The following is an 11,435-nucleotide window of genomic DNA, read 5'->3' on the forward strand; positions in this document are numbered from 1 at the left end:
CATACAGGGAGATCTGCTGGAATAAATTTCCACTCCTTATTCCACCTCTCTCAGTTGTCCCTCATTTTCTAACCTCTGGGATGCTTTCCTATGGATTGAAAGGAAATCAGAGCAAGACCCACCAAGATCCCTGCCCTGGTCAGAGCCAGGAGCATGAAGGTGCATTGAAGTACAGTTGACTTGCAGTCTAAAGTAATCTAAAATCATAGAATCAATTGTTTAGGTTGGAAAAGACCCTTTAGATCACCGAGTCTAACTGTGAATGAAAGACAGCTCTTCACATCTTGTGCTTCAAAATTTCTTGAAGATCACACAAGACAAAGGTGGAGATTTTCAGGTAGGGATGATGTGAGGAACAACATGCACTGTCTTCCATAGCTGGCAACACACATCCTTCCTCTTGGGATATTTAAACCTGAAAAGAGGAATAATTTATCTCATTTTTGATGATATAAAATCATCCTCACACAAAAGGAGATGGACAGACAATTTCCACCAGTTGCTTAACAAAAAAATAGAAATAAGCAAAGCAAAAGAAGAAAAGCTGTAGGCTGTTTAATACCTGTAAGATCTGGAATAAGACATTTAGAGTGGATAGAGAAACTAATTTTCCTGGTTTCCTGCTTGTTTCCAACACGTAAGAAAAAATGTGTGTGGAATCAGTATTCTCCAACACTTTTAAACATAATTTCCTATAAGCAAGACGTTAGTTTCCTCTGCTGAATACAGACATTGTTGTGAAATAGGGATAATTCTTCTCAGTTCCTTGGGCCTCTCATGAATTTATTTCTTACTTGTTCAAAAACCACTTATGATCACCTACATCCTCTGAGTTAATGGTACAATTTTTTCTTGTTGTTTTCAGCTTATGTTATGATCTCTGAGACTATTTTGGATTTAGGGATTTCAATTTGGTCTTTAGTGGCTCATATATACCACAAACCTAATACATATCACTGGGCAAAGACTGAAAAAAGAAAAAAGTGCAGCTGAGGCTGGCATTTCTGTAAAAGCCCAGAGTGCTGTAGTACATTGGCAGGATAATCTGTCATAGCTAAGAATTATTATATTCATAAGTCTATACCATACAAACTGAATCCTCTGATCTAAATTAAATTACTCTGGTTTCACAGCAGTCCTACTTATATTGCATTACAGTCCATTATCCATGGCCTTGTTCTGGCCATAAGTGATGACAGATTCTAGTGCCTTATATAGTTATATTGGCCATTTATTTTCAGTGCTAGAACAATAGACACAAACAAGTCTCTTTTGTAAAGGTTTGGCACAGCTTGAGCTACATATTCTGCTTTTCAATCAAACTTTTTAAGATATCAGTCTTCTTTTTTCAGCACTACTCCTTTTAGCTTGCATGCCTGGTTCTTAATTGTTAAGATTTCACTAAGCTGTGACATGAGCAAACTTTTCCATTATCTTCTGCCCCCCAATGCCAAAGTTCACAGTACTTTAGTTGTTTTAAATCGAGAGTATTTCACATTTTATTTAAGATATTAGCATGTCATGTTCTGACACTGCAGAATCTTACAGGGTTTACTGTTGGTTTCTCTTAAACACAATAAACTGCAAAGTTCTTGAACTCGGATCACCTGAAGCATCACTGGGATGGACAATCCCAAGGGCATAAGAACTACAGCACTGTGAGAGAAGCACTCCTGGCTCTTACACCAGCTGCTGGGGTACAAATGGTTCAAATGAGCAGCTTTAGGGTAAACTCCAGAGAAAATTTATTCCTAACCCTCCAGGCCTAGGTATTCAATTAAGCTCTGGAAAAGAAGCATAGCAAATAATTATGGAGAATGAGGAATGTAATTTTAAATTTTTTTAGTTTCATAATATTTTCTTAGTACAAGAAGAGGTTTGTGATGGCTTGGGCAGTGTGGTAGTGGGGTGCCAGCAACAGGGGCAAGGGAACATCATGCAGTAGTTGCATTTAGAAAGGAAACTACTGATTTCTAGGACCAGCACATTCCCCTGCTTTGGATGCTATGATGGTATAGAGGAATACCTCAATAAATCCCCCAAACACATTGACAAAACTTTCCCTGTTTAGCATCCATAAACACAGACCTATCCTCCAAAATATAGAAAGAGAGATAAACCACAATCTGTTTGATTTTAAAACAGCAATTTAGTAACTGCTGTAATAGCCTGGATACACACTTAATTTTTTGTAGTTAAATCCAGAGCACCAGTTAAGTTAATCCAGGAAGCTCTGGGGCATGAGATGCCACTCCAGAGCTGGTTCCTTGGGAGCTGGAACAACCATGCTCCAGCTGCCTCACAAGGAACACAACTGCAGCAGCTCCAGAAGTTCACAGTAGCTGCACTAATTTTTACCAGCTGAGGGCCTGAGCCTTTATCTCTTGTTTAGACTTCAGAAGAGCCCTCAGGTTTCAGCAGAATGAGTCTGCTCGAAACAAAGGGCTGATCTTTTGGGTTCAGGGTTGTTCATCCTGGGGAGCCTGAACTCCCTCGTGCTGCAATAGTCCTGAGCTCTGGTCACGAAATTACATCCAGTGCCTGGAAATACACTGCTGTGGATGAGGGAAATGGAGCAGCTACCACATGGGTGCTACTGAAATGAAACTGGCCCCATGTGCCAGCTTTGCAAAAAAGAACACTTTGTTCCTGCCTGGCTTTGGCAAGCTTTTAACCCTGGCTAATTTAACATTTAAGCTACACTAGCAGTTTCAGATCCATATTGTTAAAGCCAGCTGGATATGCCAAAAACTACAAAGCGGAGCAAGCTTTTTGCCTACACAAATAATACTGACTGACACTTTGTATCAGGACTTAATCCTGTTAATGAGCTGCAGGCGGGGCAATTTCCCTGATTGAATGTGTTTTTCAGAGCCCATTTCCACTCACTGTATTGCTTGCTGATAGCCATAAGGTATGGACTGCAATCTGGACTCCACTCTCATTCAGCAGTTCATTATTCAGAGTGCCTTTTGCTTCCACATCCACTCAATCCTGTTATCTCTCCCACTGCCACAAGGAAATGCTGTTCCCATTCATTGCAGGATTTCCAAGCTGTATTCAGATTTGCACCAAGCTGCACATTCGTTTTTTGTGCTGTGTAAAGGATTTTGAGGAGGTTTCACCTGGTCTCACACTAGTTCTGTTCTGCTGTACTGGATTTCGGAAATTTCACAGGATTTCTTTCATTCATTCATTCATCAGCAATGAAAACAAAGTAAATTCCTTGGTTATTCCACTTCAGATCCTAAGAACTCCCATTGGGCTGCACAGAAACAGGCCCATGGATTGGGTAAGTTTAACACCTGATTATATATGAAAATTAGTCCAGAAAACAGATTTATGTTAATAAATTCCCCATTTTCATTTTACATTTTTGTTGGTTTAATTTGATCCTACCATGGTTTTGTGGATGTAGAAGCAACAAGTTTTTCTTTGCCTCTGAAAACAAATGTTCAGATCCATTTCCCTAGTTACGTTATATGAACATCCTTGGAAGGAAAAGAGAACTCAGCCAGATGAAAATATGCCACCTCAGCTCCCTGGAAACTGGGCGAGTAGGTTTGCCTGTATTGAACCTGCTTAGGATCCTGCACCAGGCTGAATAGTTCTTTGCCCAAGTTTTGCTGGGTGACATCCTGGCTTTTTTAACTCCACTTGCTCTCCCATGAAGAAAGGAATAGGAGAGGAGGCAGCCAGGATACCGATTTACCTGTCCTCTGAGTAAGAATGTACTAATTCAGGTAAAACATTTTGAGTTTATGACAGATTTTTTTCTTGGTTGACAAAGGAAAAATATGAAAAACCTACATATATTTTTCAATGGATATGAATGCTAAGAAAATCAACAATCTTAGAAAACTCACTTTTTTCACTGAAAACAAGTTCTCCTGCTAAAAACCCTCTGAAGATGTGGGACCTGCACACACTTAATGTCCCAGATCACTACCACAAATCATTTGCTACTGTTTTTAAACCATGTATGAGAGAAAAAGGGCCATTTTGGATTAAAGGGACAAGCACCACTTTGGGCACAGAAACTAATAAAAGGCTGGCCTCCATCAGGTGACCATCTCATGCTTTGTTTGTTTTCACCTGAGTTAGATTAGTGCTGCAGTGTGATTTCATCTTTATTAGACACTAGGAAGGCTACACAATGTAGCACCAAGCTCAAGGAAAAGTTCAGAGAGAGTTCACAGTTAATTAGAGATCTCAGGCTGCTCACAACAAAGCAACCTTGATGGTGAAGTGAATTCTTGAGTGTCTGATATGACTGAGCTCCACTGGTGTGGACTTTTACACGCTTGAACACTATTGCATCCAGCTGGTGTCTTTCCCCCACTGGTGAACTATTAAGTGCTGTTCCTCCCCTCCCAGTCTGCACATAATGTTTGCCGGAAAATCATTGAGAACTCTGTTAAAAATATCAGAGTTACATGTCACATAAATATTTATGTCAGAACAGCAAAACAAGGCATAGCTGGGACCCCAAGAGTGGATATATGTAGCTACTATGTATTTACATAGCTTAGCAAATCGTACATATTTAGTATAGCTTTTTTGTCTGACTTCTCTAAATAAATTGTAAAGTTAAAGTCAGTTCTATTTTTTTTCTCTTAAAAAAATATTTATCGTTAGGCTAAATAATCAGAAGTTAAAGATACATTTGGTACTGCCAAAGAAATAATATCATGTTTACAGGAAAGAATTCACACATAACCCCAACTAAATGTTGAGCAAAGGTTTGTATTTGTTGCCTTCCCAGTTATAATGATCTGATTGTGAGAAGTTTGGCTACTCTAGGAAATGTGTTGCAAAACACATGGAAGTATCCCTTTTTTACATCACCAAAACCCTGGATGTCGGCAGGAACTCTGAGTGTAGCTAGCAGTATTTCACCCCCGCCTGACTTCCTGAGAAATGTTTTCTCACCCTTCAGTATAAAAGAGACTTGTTTCTCCATTTAAAAAGTGGCTGTTGGCAGCAGGTAGTTGTATCCAAGGCTCCCCTGCACAAAGGCTTCCCAAAGAATAAAATTCCCACTTGCTCAGATGTTCGGGCTCACAAATCGCTTCTGCCCTGCTTGACTATGCTTTTGGGGTGTGAGTGGGAGACCAGTGGCCCACAAGCTCTTTGCTGACTGTCTCTGCTGGAGTGAATTCACTGATGGATGCCAGGCTCTGTGATGGCAAAGTCTGCCCTGTGCCCACTGACTCAGCTTTATCTCTGCTGTGTTGATGTATTCCTTCAGGATCTGCTTATCACTGCTTAAAAGAAAGATGTAAGACATTCATATTCTCTGGAGAGTCAAAGTTTTCACCATCTTGGGGTATAAAGAATGTGGATTAAACACCTCATAAAGTTGGGGAAAACATAAAGTTAGTACAGCAATATTTCATTAAATGTGACTGTGCAGTATGTGACATTACATATGGTGTATTCAAAAAGTTCAATACTGTTGAATGGCAATTAAGTAAAATAAAACATATATTAGCATACCTCAAGAAAGCTCTAAAGCACGCCACGCAAACTTCCATGCCTTTTTTTCTTACCCATAAGCTAATTAATTTTTTGGAAACAGGCTGAATTTATGAATGTTAGAAACTAAGTGAAGCACAGCAGGGGTTCCAGTTTACTGCCTAGCAAAAACTGTGACTCTTTTAACAGTTCTGACAGGCACAGCTGAGTCTTACAAGAGCTATTCCCTTCCCTTCCCTCCCTCCAACTATTTTTTTGTCCCTTCAAACACTCTGTTGCCATATTAACAATCCATGTTGAAAATCTGCACTTACTCCAACAGCATATTGTCAGGAGCTACTTTCTGATTTATATCTTTCTCAACTGATTCTCAAGGAACACTGCAGGAATTAACCATTGCAAACAACAGGAAGGCTTTCAGTGTGTGTGTATGCTTTACACTCAGTCTATGTCTATTTTGACATTTATTTTACAGCTCCTTTATTGGCAAGCCCATCATCAACAACCGAGGTAAGAGTTCTAAAGGAGCAGCAGTTTGAAACAAAGATTGCCTCCAAGGAAGATGGCTTGAATGAGGCAATAAAATGTTTGCACACATGAAAAATACCTATGAAGTCACTCCTTGGTGTGAGCTACAGAGCCAGGAACAGGGAACAGATTTCACTGCTGAAGTGTTACAATGATTAATCACAGCCCATAGGAAAATCACTCTGAGTGTTCTGTGAGGGGAACTGCAACGCCACCACCATGCAAGGACTCCAAAGAGGCTTCCCTGTGTTGGGACAGAGGTGACTTTCTGTCCCATCCACACATTCCTACAAAGGATGCCAGAAGCTTCCAATTTCAGCCCAGCAGAGACTCTCGACTCCTTATTTCTAAGCCCCAAGAGGCTGCTGTCTCATCCAGTGCGCAAAAAGGCTTCAGCACACTAATGCCTTAGCAGTAATTATTATAAGCTGTCTCCGATTTAGGGTGTGAAGGGGAGGGACTGCAGTTTGCCAGTTTCCAGTTGGAGTTATAGCTGGAGATATACAGCAGCTCTCCTCTAAATCTACAACCATGGCATCAATACTGACATGAGCATGTGAACATACATCTCCCTGTGCATCCATAGCAGAGTAGCAGTCATCCAGCCTGTGCACACATACCCCCTCCTGCCTCATACAGTCCCGAAAAATGTGCAGAGACGGGCTCTTTAATAGAGAAATTACTTTTAGGGCTCATGTAGCTCTTTTAGGAGGATGTTGTACTACCCAGCGTATTGGGTATGGCATAGGCTGGGAGAACACCAGTTAGGTAAAAGGGAAAATCCTTCCTATATGTAAAAGCTTCTTTATATTTCAGTTACACATTTTCCACAAGAACTATTGAAAACTCTGACAAAGTGATATATGAGCAAATAAAAACTTGAGTTTATGGCATACAGACTCACTTTTTCTGATTTTTTTTCCTCAAAACTCAGTGCCAACTGTTTTCTTTGCCATTTTTCTCCAAACCCACTGTGCCAACCAAATGTCATTGATATGTGACTTTCCACACAGATTGCAATTTTAGTATTTAGTATTGCAATTTTTCAAAGTATGTGACTGAGGCTATTAAGCATATTGCTTTAAACTTGCACCAAAATCAGAGGATATGAAGGAAGCAGACAGTTGGCAGAACTTGCCTTTCTACCACATATGTCAGCAAGAGCTATAGCTTGGGAAAATGATGATTTCTGGAATATAGCACTAATGTATTTGCCGTATGCTCTGCTAGAAGCTTTTTACATTCATGCTAATAATCTGCAAACTTGGTAATTTCACATAGGCAAACTGGAGCTCTATTTTTAATTTTTATGCAAAGATTTAATGTATGGGGCTGTAACATTGCTAGGCTGTGTTATTTTTACCCACACACTCCACAGACTCTACTGGTAAGCTGTGAAATGCTGTCAGAAGAAACAGTAACTGCACTATGCTTGTGGAAGATGCAAGTCCTTTACATTATAAAGGTTATTTGCCTAGTTTCTTTTCCATTTATCTATTTATTTCTCAGTTAGATAAACTGCATAATTTCTAAATTACCTGCCATTACTATGAACTGCAGAGATCCTAACAGAAAGATAAATAAATACATAAAAAGCTGGAAATGCTCATTTCAGAGCTTATAATGAAAGAAATAAGTAAGGCAAACCAGGTCTGCATATCTATTCCAAGAATGATACCAGAGCACAGAACAGTAGAAGTCTTGACCAGGTGCATTTAAACAATTCTCATTTAGGTATTCCAGTCTCTCTTTGCTTTAAATACCTTATACTGCTAACATTGTATGGGCAACAGCAAAAAAGAGAACATGCATGAACATCTGAGTATACGCAAGGAGCAAGACTAGAAGGATGTAGTTTACATTGAAAACATTCCCTGATACTCCTGGCTGCTTTTGTTTTTCCTTCCTTTGTCCCATTCTCTATCTCCCAGCCAGGTTTTTCTTCCTCTCCCCTGCACCATCCTGATTTATAATGTTCCCATGTTAGAGGTGACATGCAGCATAACAGATGACCCCCTGAGAGCTGACTCCTCCCAGGCTGGGTCCTATGTGCAGCCTCTAGGTCAAAAACACAGTCGAAACTGGCCTGGGTAATCCCAAATGGCCCATCTGTTCCTCACTCCCATCACGCCAAGCCTTGCCTGTTGTCACCCACAATGACTCTTGGAGCTCTGTCTTGCCTGTTTCAAATTGGTTGAGCTCAGAGGAGCTGTAGATGGCTAAAATTTTTTTTTACCGTATTCTGCACAGCCAAATACATAAAGACACAGATGTACTTTGACCATCTCCAAAGTCAGCTTCTGTTTGGCTCAACACCGAGCTAGGCAAGGATGTGAAACATGGCTAAAATGCGTGCTTGGTTAAGGCAGGGGCCAGAAAAAGCTTTTAGGAATGTCTAGTAGGACTTACTTCCTCCTCTCTTTTGTATTTTTCCCTCCAGATGCTTTAACATGGGGATAGACAGCCCTTGATCTTGTGGAGACTGCCCTCATAGGAAATGTGTTGTGTGCCTTTATCTGGGAGGCTCCAGGTTGGTTAGGACAAAATATTGCCCATGTGGAGCAATTCTCCAGTGTGCAAGAACTAACGTGGAATCTCTCAGCATTGCTCATTTTCTGCAGAGCTTTTATACATGTGAGTCTTGGCAGCACCAGTGCTCGATTTTAGTTTTGCAAGGTGGACCACGGTGTAGAACAGCCACTTCTCTAGATTTGGTGGCTTCTGAATAGTTCTTTGGCAGCAGTCAGGGGACTGCTGCTGGCTGGGGGCAGGGCTGTGAGGGACCTTCCCCATGTCTTGTGTGTCAAAAAGGAAAGCAACTCTTTCCACTTGCAGAACAGAAAGATTTTTCCTATTTTGCTGGTGGCAAACTGTAAGTAACTTGCTAACAGAGCTTATTCACTGACTCCTAACACTGAAAAGCTTTTCACAATTCATATGCAGAGTCATGTCCTTCCCCACCTTGTCACCACACAAATTTACTGTTTTGTTCCAAGAAAGTTCTTTCCTCATCCCTCCCAATACCAGGTGCCCAGCTGGCATCCTAGTCCCAGGTACTACTTTAATATTAGAGTTCAGGACAAATACTTAATACAATTTCAAGGGACAAATTATCAGGGCTTTGGACATAATCACGGGAAGAGTTGCCCAAAGCTCATGTGACACATGAGACAAAGGAACCTCAGGGCAGAACATGACTAACCTCCCTGGAGACACTCAGCAAGTCAAACCTTTTGTTATGAAAGGCAGATTTCCCTGTAAAGTGTTGTAGCAGTCTGGGGTTCCAGTGATGCAGATGATTTAGTGACTACATACTGCTAAATATTTCTGGAGCTGGTGGGATACCCCGCAATCCTAAAGGCACAATGTGGAAGAACCCCAAACACTACAGCATGAACATGAGCAATGTCCTATTTGCATAGCAGTTTTTATCTGCACAGAAGAGCATTGCAGGAAGAGTCTGGCACAGCAGCACTCGTTGGACCATCAGAAACAGCATGCGCTCCAAAGGCACACAAAGCTGATCTACAGACTGAAGTATGTCGGCATTTTTGACACAAAGACCGCAGCAGGAGAGAATTATCAAATTGCATTTCCTCAGGTCAGGAGCAGGTTAAATTCTAGAGGGAAAATAGGACTATCATAGATAAACCAACAGTGCTGCATCTTGATGAGTTATGGCATTCTTTCCTGACTGCCAGAACAAGAGAGTTCAAAAATAAGTGGTAGCAATTTCACATTTTAATTGGCACAATTGTAGAAAATGCTCCTTGGCAAGTATCAGGTACTGTGTCTAACAGACCAAGCATTTGTCTGCAACAGACTTCCTTTGTGTCATACAGAAATAAATAGACACGATGCTGCCTTATATGGCATAAGCATCACCTTGTGAGGGAGATGTGATGACTGTGAAATGAAGCCAAAATTGGCAACGATAATGCAAACAAGAGGATACCTTCAGCATGAGTGCTGGCCCCATTGCATGAGTAGCATGATTCTGACTCGTAATAAAATCTTCTGCTATTGTTTGTGTATGCATAAAACACCCTTGTAGTGAAATATACACTCGTGTTCTCTCCCAGAAAACTGAAAAGGATAAATTAGTGCCCTCTTATGCCTTAAGGCCAGAAAGCTGCAGACAGAAACTGAAAAGAACTGGAGGTCAGCTCAGTCTGTTTCTCAAAGTTACACAGCACGGCTTCAGCTGCTGCTTCTTAATGCTGAAGTCTTGAATACTCACTGTGCACTGCCAAAGTCCTCTGTTCAGAAATTTTCAAAATTAATAATTTATTCCTTCAGACCACTACTGCTTACCCCCCCTCACATGACTGACCCCTGCTTCCTTTTTTACCTTTCACATCCTTGAGGACTCCTGTATCTTAGTTTTAACTTCCAGTGACCTTATGTAGTCCTTCACATTTTCTGTTCACCTTCAAAAGATTTTCTGATGTTTCACATTCAGACTCTACATTACATCCTTGCTCTTCCTCTCACGGTCTGTAGCTTTTTCATGTAAGTTCCGTACCGAAAAGGCCACAGACACCATTTCAGACCCTTTAGCCAAAGAGCAGTGAGGAGTGAATTTGTTTAGAGGTAGCTCAGCACCCTCTGCTGTATCCTCAGCGAACTGCAAATTTCCTTGCACGTGAAGGACCAATTCCTCGCAAAAGAAAGAAAAATTCAATGAAGACAGATGCCTAAGAGAGTGATACAGGAACTTCTGTGCCTACTGGAAGATAGGAAAAAACCTTGCTTTTTTCCCCTTCTCAAGGGATGAAATACTGAATATAGTATTTTCAACTTCTCTGAACAAATGATAGAAGCATTGAACTTGGCAAATGACATTCCTCAACCTGTTTTAACCTTTTAAATAATTTTTCCTACCTATTACTTTCATTTATATAAGAGCCCCTTAGATGTAAGTTTTGAAAAAAATCACATTATATTCTGTTAATTAATTTTTTTCATTTACTTTCTCAACTAGGAAGCAAGAGGATGTCATTCAAATGTTTCTCCTCAGCATGGATAGCTCCAGTGCCTTCGCTTTCTCAAATTACACTGTTTCTCTTCAAAGTGCATTTCAAAACTGTAATATTTCTGAAGATAAGGTTGCTGTATTTTTTTTTCTTCAGGATTAGACTGTGGGCTCAAATAGATTAGGTAATACATGTTACGTAGAAGATACTACCAGACACTGCTAAGTAGTTCAAAGCAGCAATAAAATAAATATCCATTTTCATACTACAGTTCTTTTCTTTATTGATGTCATGTTCCAAGTTCTCTTCTCAGCGAACAGCTACAAAACACAGTCTACCTGTGTCCAGCTCTCACCACAGAAAAGGTAAACTGATGATTAACTGAACCATGAAGACTGTTACTGAATCTGAGTGGAAACCACTGTGGTGAGCAGGAAACAGAAATCATTCCAT

Source organism: Sylvia atricapilla, chromosome 4 (genome assembly GCF_009819655.1).
Source record: "Sylvia atricapilla isolate bSylAtr1 chromosome 4, bSylAtr1.pri, whole genome shotgun sequence".
Lineage (NCBI taxonomy): Eukaryota > Metazoa > Chordata > Aves > Passeriformes > Sylviidae > Sylvia > Sylvia atricapilla.